Genomic DNA, 12,827 nt, shown 5'->3' on the forward strand with positions numbered 1-12,827 from the left:
CACCATCATTATTGACACCACCTTCGTCATTACCATCCCAACCACCAACATCACCACCTTGTTCATTGCCAAACTCGTTGCCAAACTCGAAATCCATTCGTGCATCAAGCTCTGCTGAATATTGAGACAGAGATTCTATGGTTTCGTCGTCGTATTCCTTCTCATCCTCGTCGTTAACAATAACCGTTTCACCATGATGAATCCACACTATGTAGTCCTCAATAAATCCTCGCATAATCAAATATGATCTGATGATAGTCACATCTGTCCATGCCATACGGTTCTTGTAATCTTTACAGGGGCAAATAATTATATTCTTATTCTCTTTCAATGTCGTTGCATGCTTCTTTGCGGCTTCAATAAATTTATCCACCTCTTCACGGAAACCTGCCTTGAACCTTAACGAACCATACCTCCAAGAGTTCTTGTACTCCATCTTTTACAACAACAACAAAACAAACATTAAAGGGCTACTTATTCAGATATATATAAAAATGAATCAAATTAATAATTGCTTGAGAATAATTGTATATACTTCAAATATATATGAATATAAATTTAATATAATTACATGAAGCATACAAACACACCATGATAGAGGAAAATTAATTAATGGCCCATTTATCCATAAATAATTAAAATACATATTTATTAATTATAATAAACAATTTCAAAGACAACAATTAGCAATAATTATACTTTATCCAATATCTTTCATACAAACCCTAGTCCAATTTCATCAAACATAAATTTACAAAAACGAAATTAATAAAAAAATCAAACCCTAGATATAGACCCACATGCACATGAAACATCCATAAAACTAACTAATTATTCACTAAAATCAAGAAACATGGGTATGATCTTGTTCCCATCCCTAATTTACCCTAGTACATTTAAAACTTGGGTCTAATTTGCTTTATAAGTAGCTCAAGCACCATAGAGAGAGAGAAACAAAACTCTAATTATTCACTAGCCAACCATTAAAACTATAAAAAAAGTGTGGAATAACATTTTATTACCTTCTATAACCTCTCCACCAAAGGATTTGAGATCAAAACCTTCCCCCTTAGTAGAGCAATTTTTGGGAGGTGCCCAAGGCCTCCCCACCTTTGTTTCATGGGTTGGAGTGAGTGACCCGAGGAGAAAGAAGTTGCTACAGTTGTTTTATATGTGGGTCATTTATAGGGGCGGCTGGTGATTGAGTCGTCCCTACAAATCGGAGCTATGTATATGGGGGGTCATTTGTAGGAACGGCTGGTGACTGAGTCGCCCCTATAAATCGTAGCTATGTATACGGGGGCATTTGTAGAGGGGGCTCAATCACCAGCCGCCCTACAAATGGCAACGCCAGGGGCGGCTGGTAATTGAGCCGCCCCTACAAATCAGACCCCATTTGTAGGGGCGGCTCGTATCACCAGCCGCCCCTGCTATTCTATTTGTAGGGACGGCTGGTGTCTGGGCACCCGAGCACGTCACTATAGGGGCGGCTCCATCACCAGCTGCCCCTACAAAAAATGAACCGCTGCTAAAAATCATTTTTTACGTAGTGTCCGGCGTTGTCAGTGAGAGAGGAGAGGAGGAGAGAGAAAAACAGGTTCGATAAACAGTATCGATACAGGAGATGAACAGGAAAAGAGTCAGAGGATTCAGAGCTTGGCCAAACGGGCCCTAAGCATCGTGCTGGGCTACCGGTCGTCTCCATCGACGCTGGCTTTGGCAGGATCCTTACGTGGTTGTCATGGCATAGGTAGGCTGTATGCCTGTAAAGGCCCTATTCGACTTACCCCATATTTATTCGGCTTGTTTTTTCAGTTGAAACAGTGTTTTTTCTCTCACAATAATTCAGCCAGTCAGAACAGTATTTTTCAGCCAGTTTCAACCAAGATTCAGCAAGCCGAACGGGGACGTATACAACCAACTGCAGACTGTATTAATGTAACCCAAAAGGTACTTGGGCCTATTTAAATCCAGGGCGTAAAGTTTTGAGACGTCACATCAGATGTTACATAGGATGTCGCATAGGATGTTCGGATGCTAATAAAAAATAAATTATAGAATCCGTTAGTAAATTTATTAAGCCTAATTAATCCGTCATCAACACATATGTTACTGTAGCACTTCATTATCAAATTATGGACTAATTAGGCTTAAAAGATTCGTCTCGCAAATTAGTCACATACTATATAATTAGTTATTTTTAGTCTATATTTAATACACTATGCATATGTCCAAATATTCGATGTAACATGGTGTAAAATTTTAGGGTGGGAACTAAACAACAGCTTGGTCAGAGAAGAGATGCGCAAAGCAGGGTGAACTTTTGGCCCTTTTTAGAAAACTGTGCTTGAGGCCCGTGTAGACAGGGACTTGGAAACCCAAACCACCCATGACCCTGAGCCCATAACACCAATTTAGCTGGTGAACTTTTGGCCCAATTCTTTCGACCTGTCGTATTTTATGGGCTTGGGTCCTCTCGCAAAGAAAACTATCTGACCTTGCGAAAGCACGGTGCAAATCTTTAAAAAAAAAGGCACGGTGGAACTCTGGTACCCAGCAGAGTGAATTAGAGCAAACTTACAGAGTGCAATACTGCTGGTCTCACTACGCAGTGCACGCGAATTTTCTAGTACTCCCTTCCATGGTTTGCCCATAAACTTGAGCTTAGAGGCCGGCCTAACAAAAAGTAGTTAAACTAGCGGTCTCAAATGAGGAAAAAACGAATATAGGGTAACCAACGAGGCAACAACCATCCTAGAAAAAAAAAAAAGCAACAACAATATACTCCCTCTATTCTAAATTATAATTTTATTGATCTATCATAAGTCGACAGTTTTTAACTTTCACCAAGTTTATAGAAATACGCACAAACATCTAAAACATCAAATTTATTTCATTAGTTATTTTTTCACGCAATATATTTTAAGTTAGTTAGGTTTTATTCAGAATAAATCTAAAGTAAACTGTAATTTTAAACGAATATACATATTGCCATTTTAGCAGGCCGCGGTATCAGCGATGACCTGATATCAATACGATCACAGACTGATTTCACTATATTCCATTATGACGTCTGCACGCTGCCGATGCCCTCTCACGGAATCGAATCGGCACCGATGAGTCCACGTGCATGTTTGGTCCATTTCTAGCGCTAGTATCACAGCTGGGCGTTCGTTAGCATGCACCGAATACCGAAAGCACGCACCAACGCACATCAGCTACACACCAACCTACGACTGTGATGCAGAAGAACATGCAGGTCAAGAATCTTTTAGTAGTTGTTGCCTAACCTACGCGCTAGCTAGAGCTACAAACTGTTGTGGGCAAAACCTGGAAACGGACCGGCCTCTCATCGGAAGAGATCGGTGCCGATTGCCGAAGCTGAGAGAAGCAGTCCTTGTCATCCATCGAGGTGTAGCCTAATCAGCCCTTTCCTTAGGCGGTTAGGCCTCGCAAGTGTGCGGGTGCAAGCTAGGATAGCTGGATAATTCACATATACAAAAGGGCATGCACGCGTGATGGACTGGACCTATTCTTCTTCCCCCCAATTCTTTGTGTCTGGTTTATCATGGCCTTACTGTGACATCTGTCATTATTATTGGTACTACTCAGGCGTGAAGATATATTATTCAGACTTACTAGCGCCCGGACATGTGGGGGACAGTGCCCACGCAGCAAGCGAGCGAGCGCCTCCAGCAGCGTAAGACTTGCGAGCGAGCGCCTTAGCAGCGGGCCCGCGCCGTCCCGAACATCACCCGCACCACCAGACCGCGCACGGGGGACCGCTCGCGCCCCCTCCCACTTCCCATGTGCAACACCCCGATCTATTTTAGAAACATTCAGATGCAATACTTATAACATACAAAAAGAAGACAGATAAAACACTTAAAACATGCCTCTAAAACAATTGCAAAAACACCTGAAAAACACTTGAAAACCATTACAAAAATTACTCAGCATCCAGATAAAACACTTGGAACATATGTGTGGAAACATATGCAACATCCAGATAAACACACTTGCAAATACGTCTTAAAAACAGATGAAACATTGGGAATAAAAGCATGTAACATACGTATACAATCATTTTAACATATGCAACATCACAATCTACTTTTGCAACACCCGTATGAAACATTTGAAACACAGGGTCGCCGACGGCCATGGCCTACCTGGTGGAGAACTGCGATGGTGCAAGCCTCCCCTTCCTGCCAGCGACGCGAGGTGGATGAGGGCGCAGGCGCAGGCGCATGTGCAAGCACAAGCCTTCCTAGGCATAGGCATAGGCATAGGCCTCCCCTTCCGCGACGGGCGACGTGGATGGTGGTGCATCGCTGGATGGTGGCGCTCCTGATCTCGTGCTGGCGCGAGCCGTTGCTGCTCCGGTGGAGAAGGCCGGGCGGATCTGGCGCGAGCTGTCGCTGCTCCGGTGGAGAAGGCGGACGACGGGCTGAAGAAGGCCGCGTCGGGCCGGAGGCGCGGTGGAGAGGGAGAAAGGCGGGTAGCTGGGGAGACGCGATGGAGAGGGAGCAAGGCGGGCGGTCGTGCTCGGGCACGCTGGAGATGCTGGCCGTCGAGCCCCCGGGCGCCGCGCAGAACGCCGTGGCGGCGCGACGGAGCGCGGTCGCAATGGAGCGTGTTCGCTCGAGCTACGGTGGGTTTTTTTTCCTGGAGAATGGAGACAACAGGCTACGGTTAGGGGTGAGTGGACGAGAGGCTACGACTATTGGGTCGTTGAGCTGGTATTGCGGCCCACGAACGGGAGCGTCCGGACGATCGGGCATCCTCACCCTAGCATTTCGGTATATTATTGTATATTTTAGGAGTGCAAATGCAGCTTCCCAAAAATATAAAAGCAATGATTTTAACTAAAATTTCACTATAAATGTGCCACTATGATATAAATCTTTGCACATACAAACTAAGTGCACCCTACTTAAATTCATTCTAGTTTCACCACTGGCAGTACTATATGATGTACTAGTATATGTTGGAATAGTGTGTCGCTTGTCGTTGTGATATGCGTAGGATCTCCCATGTTCGCATAACATGTTACTCAATTCCTCCGGCCGGACGATTAGTTGAGTGATTGCGATGCATCATGCATGTAAGTCGAAGCTAAGTCGATACTCTCGATACATGCATGATAAAATGAATTTGCACAAGAAATGCCATGGCTACGTCTACCTGCAGCTTAGTACGATCAAATAGCTAATAAGAGTTTTGTGCGTTCAGATAGAGTAGTACTACAGCGGATGGATACATGCATAACACGCCAGGGACTCTCTCAGCATGCATGGTTAGTTGATGAAAGGACGCGGCACTGCAGCAGCTGGTACCCGATCAGACCAGCACAGTTTGTTTTCTCGAATACGCAAAAGATTTGCGTATCATTGTAATTAGGAAGAAGAAGAGTTTAACCATACACACGACGCGCTTCTAATGAGCGCCTTAGGAGGTCTTTGACTGGACCTTCCTAGGTGACTGTTTCAAACTTGGATATTACATAAAAGTAACAACCGAACTACGAGCAGCGCAGTGACCTACGGGGCTTTGCGTCTCCGCTAATGGCCACGCGACTCTGTTCCGTCATCCGAGAAGAGCCTTGTACCAATCGTAGCAGCGGTCGCCGGGAACAGCTCTTCCAGCGCTTGCACTTCGCTTGACGTCCAGTTCCTTGCGAAAAAATCGTCGTAAGCTCTCTTGGACGCGGATGAGATCGGACCTGCCGGCGGCGCAAAGCCCATCCTCTGCATAAGGAGCACCTCGCCCCGCTTGGAGATCGGAATGTGCGCCAGCGGCTGAGCGGCAATCCGTCTGCTCCGCTTTGGCATGTGTTGCCCTATGGTTGGCACCTTCTGCCTAGGTGGGCTGGCGATTAGAGGCGGCATTCGCACGAGCTGCACCTCCTCAGTGAACCGTGCGAGACGTCGGGCAGCCTCGCGTGGTGTGGGCGTCGCGTCGCTGGGGGTGGTGCAACCCTCTGCGACGTCGGGTGCTCCCGCTCGTGGTGGCGTGAGCTGTGGCAAGTCTGTCGTCCACTGTGCAGCCGTCGTCGGGGAACAGGTGTCCGCCACTGGTGCCTCAACCTCCAGAGGGGTTGCTGCCCTCCTTGGCCGGCTCACGACGAGCGAGGCGGTAAGCTCCTCCAGCATCGGGTCGAAGGAGGTGACCAATGCGGGGGGGGGGGGGGGGGGGGCGCACTCACGCACAGCGCCAGCGCGACCAGATCTAGCTCTGGAAAGCCTAATGCAGTAGTAGAAGTGGATGCCCTGTCAGCGTGGTCAGCAGGCGCACCCGTGCCAATCACCTTGGGCTTAGACTTGCGTCGCCGATGTTGTCGTCGTCCCCGGCCGGCACCCCCCACGGCCCTCGGTGCGGCACCCTTCGCCCTGCCGCGCGGCGCGTGCTGGGAGGACGTAGGGCCGACGCGAGCACAGTTAAACCCTGATCGTGATCGGTACGGTAGAGGAGCAACTAGGAAAACGTGATGCCAATGCATATGCACGCGGAGTACACTTCTTCAGCATCCCATTCCCACAGGGCTTCAGCTATTGCTCTGGATTCAATCGATTGGCCACGTCAATAATCTCGGCAGAGAACGAGAGCCGTTCGAGCTGGCTGATTCCTGATGTGCTCGAATGTTGCAACAGAAGCTCGTAGGTCTTAGAATCTGACTTCGAATCATAGCTCGACGTGAGTTGTTCTAAGTATAACGTAGGGTTATCTATATGGTACTTTGAGAAGTAAAAAGGGACAAGAAGACTTTTTTGCTCTTTTATTAATACTAGATATATGTCCGTGCGTTACATCGGTGCCACGATTTTTTTTTACTGAACCTCAGTAATTGGATGCGGACGCGGACATGTGAACTCTGAGGACTTCGTCGTAGACACGCATGGATCCAATCTTCATATCGGAACCAGGTAGAACACTAACGTTGAGCTCCGTGTGCAGGATGATTCATATCGAATACGGACATGAGTAGAGATCGAGATTTAGTATCACCGGGTAGAGAGATAGAGATATATCCGTTATAGATATATAGATATAAATATCGATACAGATATAAGCGGTGGCTGTTGGGTAGTGGAACAGTTCGGATAGGCAGATTCATCAATTAGGGTTATATATGTGCGATATATGCAGCAGAAACGAAAAGAGGGACCAACTGTACGAAAAAACTTCACGCATCTATGGTTTCCTGACTCAGGATCGAGCTAGTACGAAACTGGTCAGAGACAAGTTCGTCCTGTTCTGCACGTGTAACCAACAATGGCTGAAGATGGCATCAGTACGTACGGAGTTTCCAGGCACGGCGCCGTAGGGGATGTACATATACGCGTGTTTCCATTAAAACTACAGCCTACAACTTCCTTAGTCCTTACGCACGCAGTCACGCACAGTTCGTTCGCCAGCGTCCAGTAAAGTCGTCCGTCTTTGTCACAGCCTCGTCATTTTCATCCTCATCCGGCGGCCTATGGGGCACACTACAAATACACGTTCAGTGTGACATCACATCGTTTATCAGTTTTCGTCACCCATTATCCCTGTGTAGAGCTCTTGGTCATTAAAAAAAAGAAAAGATCATTAGAATTAGAGTTAGAAAAAAAGAGCAAATGCTAGCTGCCAAACCTTTGACCAAACCTGACGCCTGACGTCCAGGTCCAGCCTTCGTCCTCACTCACTCACGCACGGCGGCACGTACGCCTCGCTGCTACGTGTGTAAACGCCGCCCTCGTCACGCGAATGACAGGCGGCGGCGGCACACGGCACGCTAGCGGCGCGGCGCGACGAGACCACGTCGCGTCATGAGAAGTGGGGCGCGCCATCGACGACGTACACAAGCAGCCAACGGGAAAAGCGCGCAGAACCGTGTCAAAAGCCGCTAAGCACGGACACGCACAGTCACCCGCACGCACGTACGCGCGGGCGCGACCGACGGCGGCGAACTCGTTCGCGGTCGCGACGCGCGCTCCGCCCGATCAGATCGGTCGATCGGCGGCCAAAACTAGAGCGTCAGCATCCGCCGCGAGAGTTCACGAATTCACGTGATCGCCCGGCCTGGTGGAGCGATCTCACACACGGAAAACCACGCGGGTGGGTCTGTCTCTGGCGTGCGTGCGTGGGCGTCGCGGCCGGGCGGTCGTCGCTCCGATGTCCTATCCGACGTAACCCGACGCCCCATGCGTCGCTGCTTGCCGTCCCAAACCAAGCCGTGCCCGTGCGCGGTGCGCCACACCACACCAGCACCATCGCCCGCGACGGCCACCGAATTGTCATGGCTCATGGACCGATGGACGACAGTCGATCGATCGATACGCATACGGTCCCATTCCTGAGCGCGACTGCTGGCTCGTGAGCCGCGGAGCCGTCGAATCCCCAGGCCCGGCGCGTGGGGCACGGATTGAGCACGAAGGCGAGGCCCCAGGCCCGGAAGGAAAGGATCGCGCGTACGTTGCGACTCGAGAGCGCGGCCGTGAGGGGACTGATGATGCGGTCGCTGATGTTGAGACGCTGGACCACAGGGTACTGGACAAAATCTGGGCTCCTTGTACTCCCGTGTCTCCCACCCTCGGCTGCGGTTGACCTGCACGCGTCTCGCATTGTGTCTTTCTAAGCAAAACGTCAGCATATGCATGCCTCGCTCACATGCTTTCCTCGAATTCGTGTCAGTCAAACTTTCTTAAATTTAACTCAATTTGTATAAAATATTAGCAACGTTTATATCTTCAAATAAGTTTATTATAGAAATATATTCAACGATTCATCAAATGATACTAACTACGCACCATATATATTAATATTTTCTCATATATATATTTTGTCAAAGTTGAAAACGTTTAACTTCTCGGGAAGTTAGAACGAGGGAGTACTTCACAAACATTTGATCTCAGAGGCATTTCAATATGTTTATATACATGTTCCATGTGTAGTGAAGTCTTTTTTACGTTCTTACATTTTTCATAGATCTAGATCGTTACAATCTAGTTCTATAGGATCAATGTTGTAGTTTTGAGCCCCCGAAAGTGAAAGAGATGTTCCTTTAACATTGTTTAGTAATACAATAATTTTTTATCAATGTGCTTTTCAAACATATGAAGATCAATTTACTATCTGTATGCAAATTTCAATTTTGAATTTAGTTGCTTACTAAATGTAATTTGCATGGACTGTTTATTTAGATTTTTTCTTAAAATCCATTTCGAAATCAAGCTACTAAATATTTATAGTTTTTATTCAAAATTTTGCCTTTACTAGTTGTGTTTCATATGCACTCTTTATGTTTATTTTTCTTTCCATGTCATATTGAAATCAAATTGTTATTTTTCCCTTTATTTATTATTTAGAATGTACTACTTATTAATTTTATTAGGCATTGGCTACTAGGTTTAATTTAACCCATTAAATAATGATAGGACCCATTTGTAAGGTTTATTCTTAGTCCATCTCGACAAACGTGGTGACTTTTTTTAAAAATGTTTTAATAGCATGACAGATAATATTTTTGTAAGGTGCAACATGTAATAGTACTACGGTTTATGGCTGGAGCGAGGTGTCTAGCACGGTAGCGTAGCACCTCTCATTGGCTAGAATAGGCATTTGTTTGTTTTGTTTTAGAATAGTGTCCTGCTACATCTAAAAACTGTTTCTTTCATAAGAGAAATTGATCTACAGCCTGTTCGTTTGGCTGTGGCTCGTCGTAAACGATCGTAAATTTCTAGCCGGAACAGTATTTTTCTCTCACGCTAACTAGCCAGCAGTACTTCTTCACGAACCAGTAACGATACGAACCAGTCAACCGAACAGACTGCTAGTGTCGGGTTCATAAACCCGGGGTCCCTTGGGGACCGGCTTCCACGCCAAGGCTCGGCCCAGAAGGACGGCCTTTTCTTCTTCTGGACCGGCCCAAGAGTCTGAATCCCTGGCCGTCTTCGGCCCATCTTTCAGACCGGAGCACTCACTTCAGGCCCTGGCCGCCTTCAGCACATCTTTCAGACCGGAGCACTCGCTTCAGGCCCTGGCCGTCTTTGGCCCATCTTTCTGACCGGAGCACCTCAGGCTCATGCCAACTCCGAATGGCCTCTTCGATCGAAGCGCTAGCTTCAGGCCCCGGCCGCCTTCACACGGCCTCCGCTCGGAAAGCCTGACCCGAGGACCGCCTCCGACTTCGACCCCGTGTCTCCGACCGGGGTTCATAGAAAACCCTGCTCATCGCTATCCTCCGACCAGCGCGCCAGAACCGACTGGGGACCATCCGACCGGGGACGTCCGCTCGGAAAGAACCAGAAGGCGTGTGGAGAAAGGCAAGGCATGGCTCACAAGTCAACACCACTGTACCAGGGACCATACCCTGCACGAAACAGTGCTCTGCAGCCACCCTGACATAGGGTATTGTAGGGGGCGCCAGAAACTCCCATATGGTAAGCCCCCCCCCCCCCCCCCCCGCGCGTGTCTCTAGACATCAATCGCAATATGGGCTCGATGGTTTGCCATACCGGGTGAACATAGCACGGCTCCTCACATGCCGCTAGGCATCCAAAAGTATTTGCAGGTACCGGCGTCCATCCTTCCTGAAAAAGATAGCTCGACCTCCCGTGCACATCTGACATCCTACAGCGACATCGACACTATTGGAGGGCGTCAACCATTATCTAGTTTACATCACCGTAGGCAGCAAGGCTTAGAAATATCTGTACTCTCCCCCTCTCACCTGTAAAGCCATCCCCTTCATCTATAAAAGGGGATGCGCTCCCTCCAATGAGAGGAGATCGACTTCTTCAAGCTCAGACTCACTAGATCGACATCAACACTCCCAACCGCAGGACCACCAAGTTCCGACCGCGACCCTTCCGGTCGGAGCCAACTGAACCTCTTGTACACCCCCTCCTTTCTCCTTCTCGTTTGTAACCCCACTACAGACTTCGAGTACCTGGGCTCGGGAATAAAGTCACCGACCGACCCCCACTAGACGTAGGGCACGTTGCCTGAACCAGTATAAATCCCGTGTCATTGAATGCTAGGCCACCTCCGATCATAACGTACAGCAAAACTATAAATATTTACTAGTTGGTCACTTTCTGCACCGACTGCAGAAAAAAACATGTTGTACTACTTCACTTATCACACTAGTATAATTTTAGTTTATTCAAAACAATCAACCCACCACCAACGACACAAAATAACTCCAACCTCACTCGTCAAGAAGACAAGCGATGGACAAAGAGTTCAAAAGCAAGCGCAAGGTCACAGTCACAGGCGAGTCAGGATGAAAGAAAAAAATGGAAGATATCACTTACCAGGGCTTGTTTTTTAGGTTTTATCGTGTATTTGACCAAAACAGAAATGGTAATGATAACCGTAAATACAGTAATGGTGACAATGAAAATATGGAAATGGTAAGGGTTGATGTACTTATCTTTTCTACTGTTTAGGTATTTTTCCATTTATGGCAATAAAATACCACCAATACTACCCTTTCCCTCAAAAAAAAAAGAAGAGGCCATCTCCAACTTTGGCAGCCCAAGCCCAGCAAAGAACTCACGTCATTCCCGCACCTGCTTAACCCAGAGCGTGCAATGGCTCATGCGCCACACAAGGCTCAAGTAGCACTGCACACCAACCCACCAGTCTCACGCCGTACGTCGCCCCGCCGCCACCCGCTTTTCTCCCATTCCGCCCTCGGCCACCTACTCCGCTCCTCTTTCGGCCTCCACCTCCCACTGTACTCCTCAGTTGTTGTAACACCTCGGATGTTACGAGCTTGCTTAGCATCTAGGTTAAGGCCTTGGAGAATCTAGCAAAATAAGTTTTTGAGTTTTAAGATTTTAAAACACATGTGAAATAAAAATCCTAACAAAAAAAATAAAATAAGTAGTTTTAATGGTTTAGTACGGAAAACAATTTATGTAAACAAAAATAAAATATGGTTTGTGTATGGAGCTTATGTAAAGATGATGAGCAAATAATGAAGATGAGAATGCAACTTTAATTTTGAAAAGTGAATATTGTTAACTAGTGTTTTTGAGAGCTCAAAAATTGAATCCGAAATTTAAATAGAACTTTTTGTTGAATCGGCAATAAGTTGAAATTATAGTTAAAGTGTCATTTTTAGCGAATTATATTGAGCAAAATAGTTAAATAGTGCCTAAGCATTTTGCTCCTATAGGTTAGTAAGAAGTATGGACTTTTGCGTGAAATACTTGTTGGTTGGAATTGATAGTGTTTAGGCCTCTTAAAAATTGTGTAAAAAGTGCTAATGGTTGTTTAGTTCTCACTGAACCCTTGCCCTTTTTTGAGTCTGAAAAGGATAGTAGACAATGCTATTTTGGTATTTAAATTGTAAACTAAAATGTTTAAACACTAGCTTCACGTTCTTGCACTATTAGTTGCCTCTAAGTGAGTATTTGGACATGGTATATGGTGTAGTGGTGTTGTGTGGCACATGTTTCCTTAAAAATTTCCCAAACTTTCTTAGAACGTGGTGTGACCATGCTATTGGCGCTCCGTTCATGAACCAGCGCTCAGCGTGACAAACTCACGTGGGCACCTCTCTATCTCCCTCTCTGGTCGCTCTCTGGACATGAGGTTTGCTTTGCCAGCTAGGTGTTAGTATCGACTTTGAGTTCATGGAGTTGGTTGAGCCTTCATCGAGCTACTAAGTGGTTTTTGGCCCTCTTTAATAAGCGTGTGTGCCACCGTTTCATCTGTTTGGCCCTATAGGCACGGTCACCTTGCACGCGTGCCCAGCGGGCACCGGGCTCGGCCCAGGGCTGGTCACGGCCTTTCCCTGCAGGACAGTGCTGCCTGCCGGCATGATGCCACGA

This window comes from Miscanthus floridulus, chromosome 16 (assembly GCF_019320115.1).
Source record: "Miscanthus floridulus cultivar M001 chromosome 16, ASM1932011v1, whole genome shotgun sequence".
Lineage (NCBI taxonomy): Eukaryota > Viridiplantae > Streptophyta > Magnoliopsida > Poales > Poaceae > Miscanthus > Miscanthus floridulus.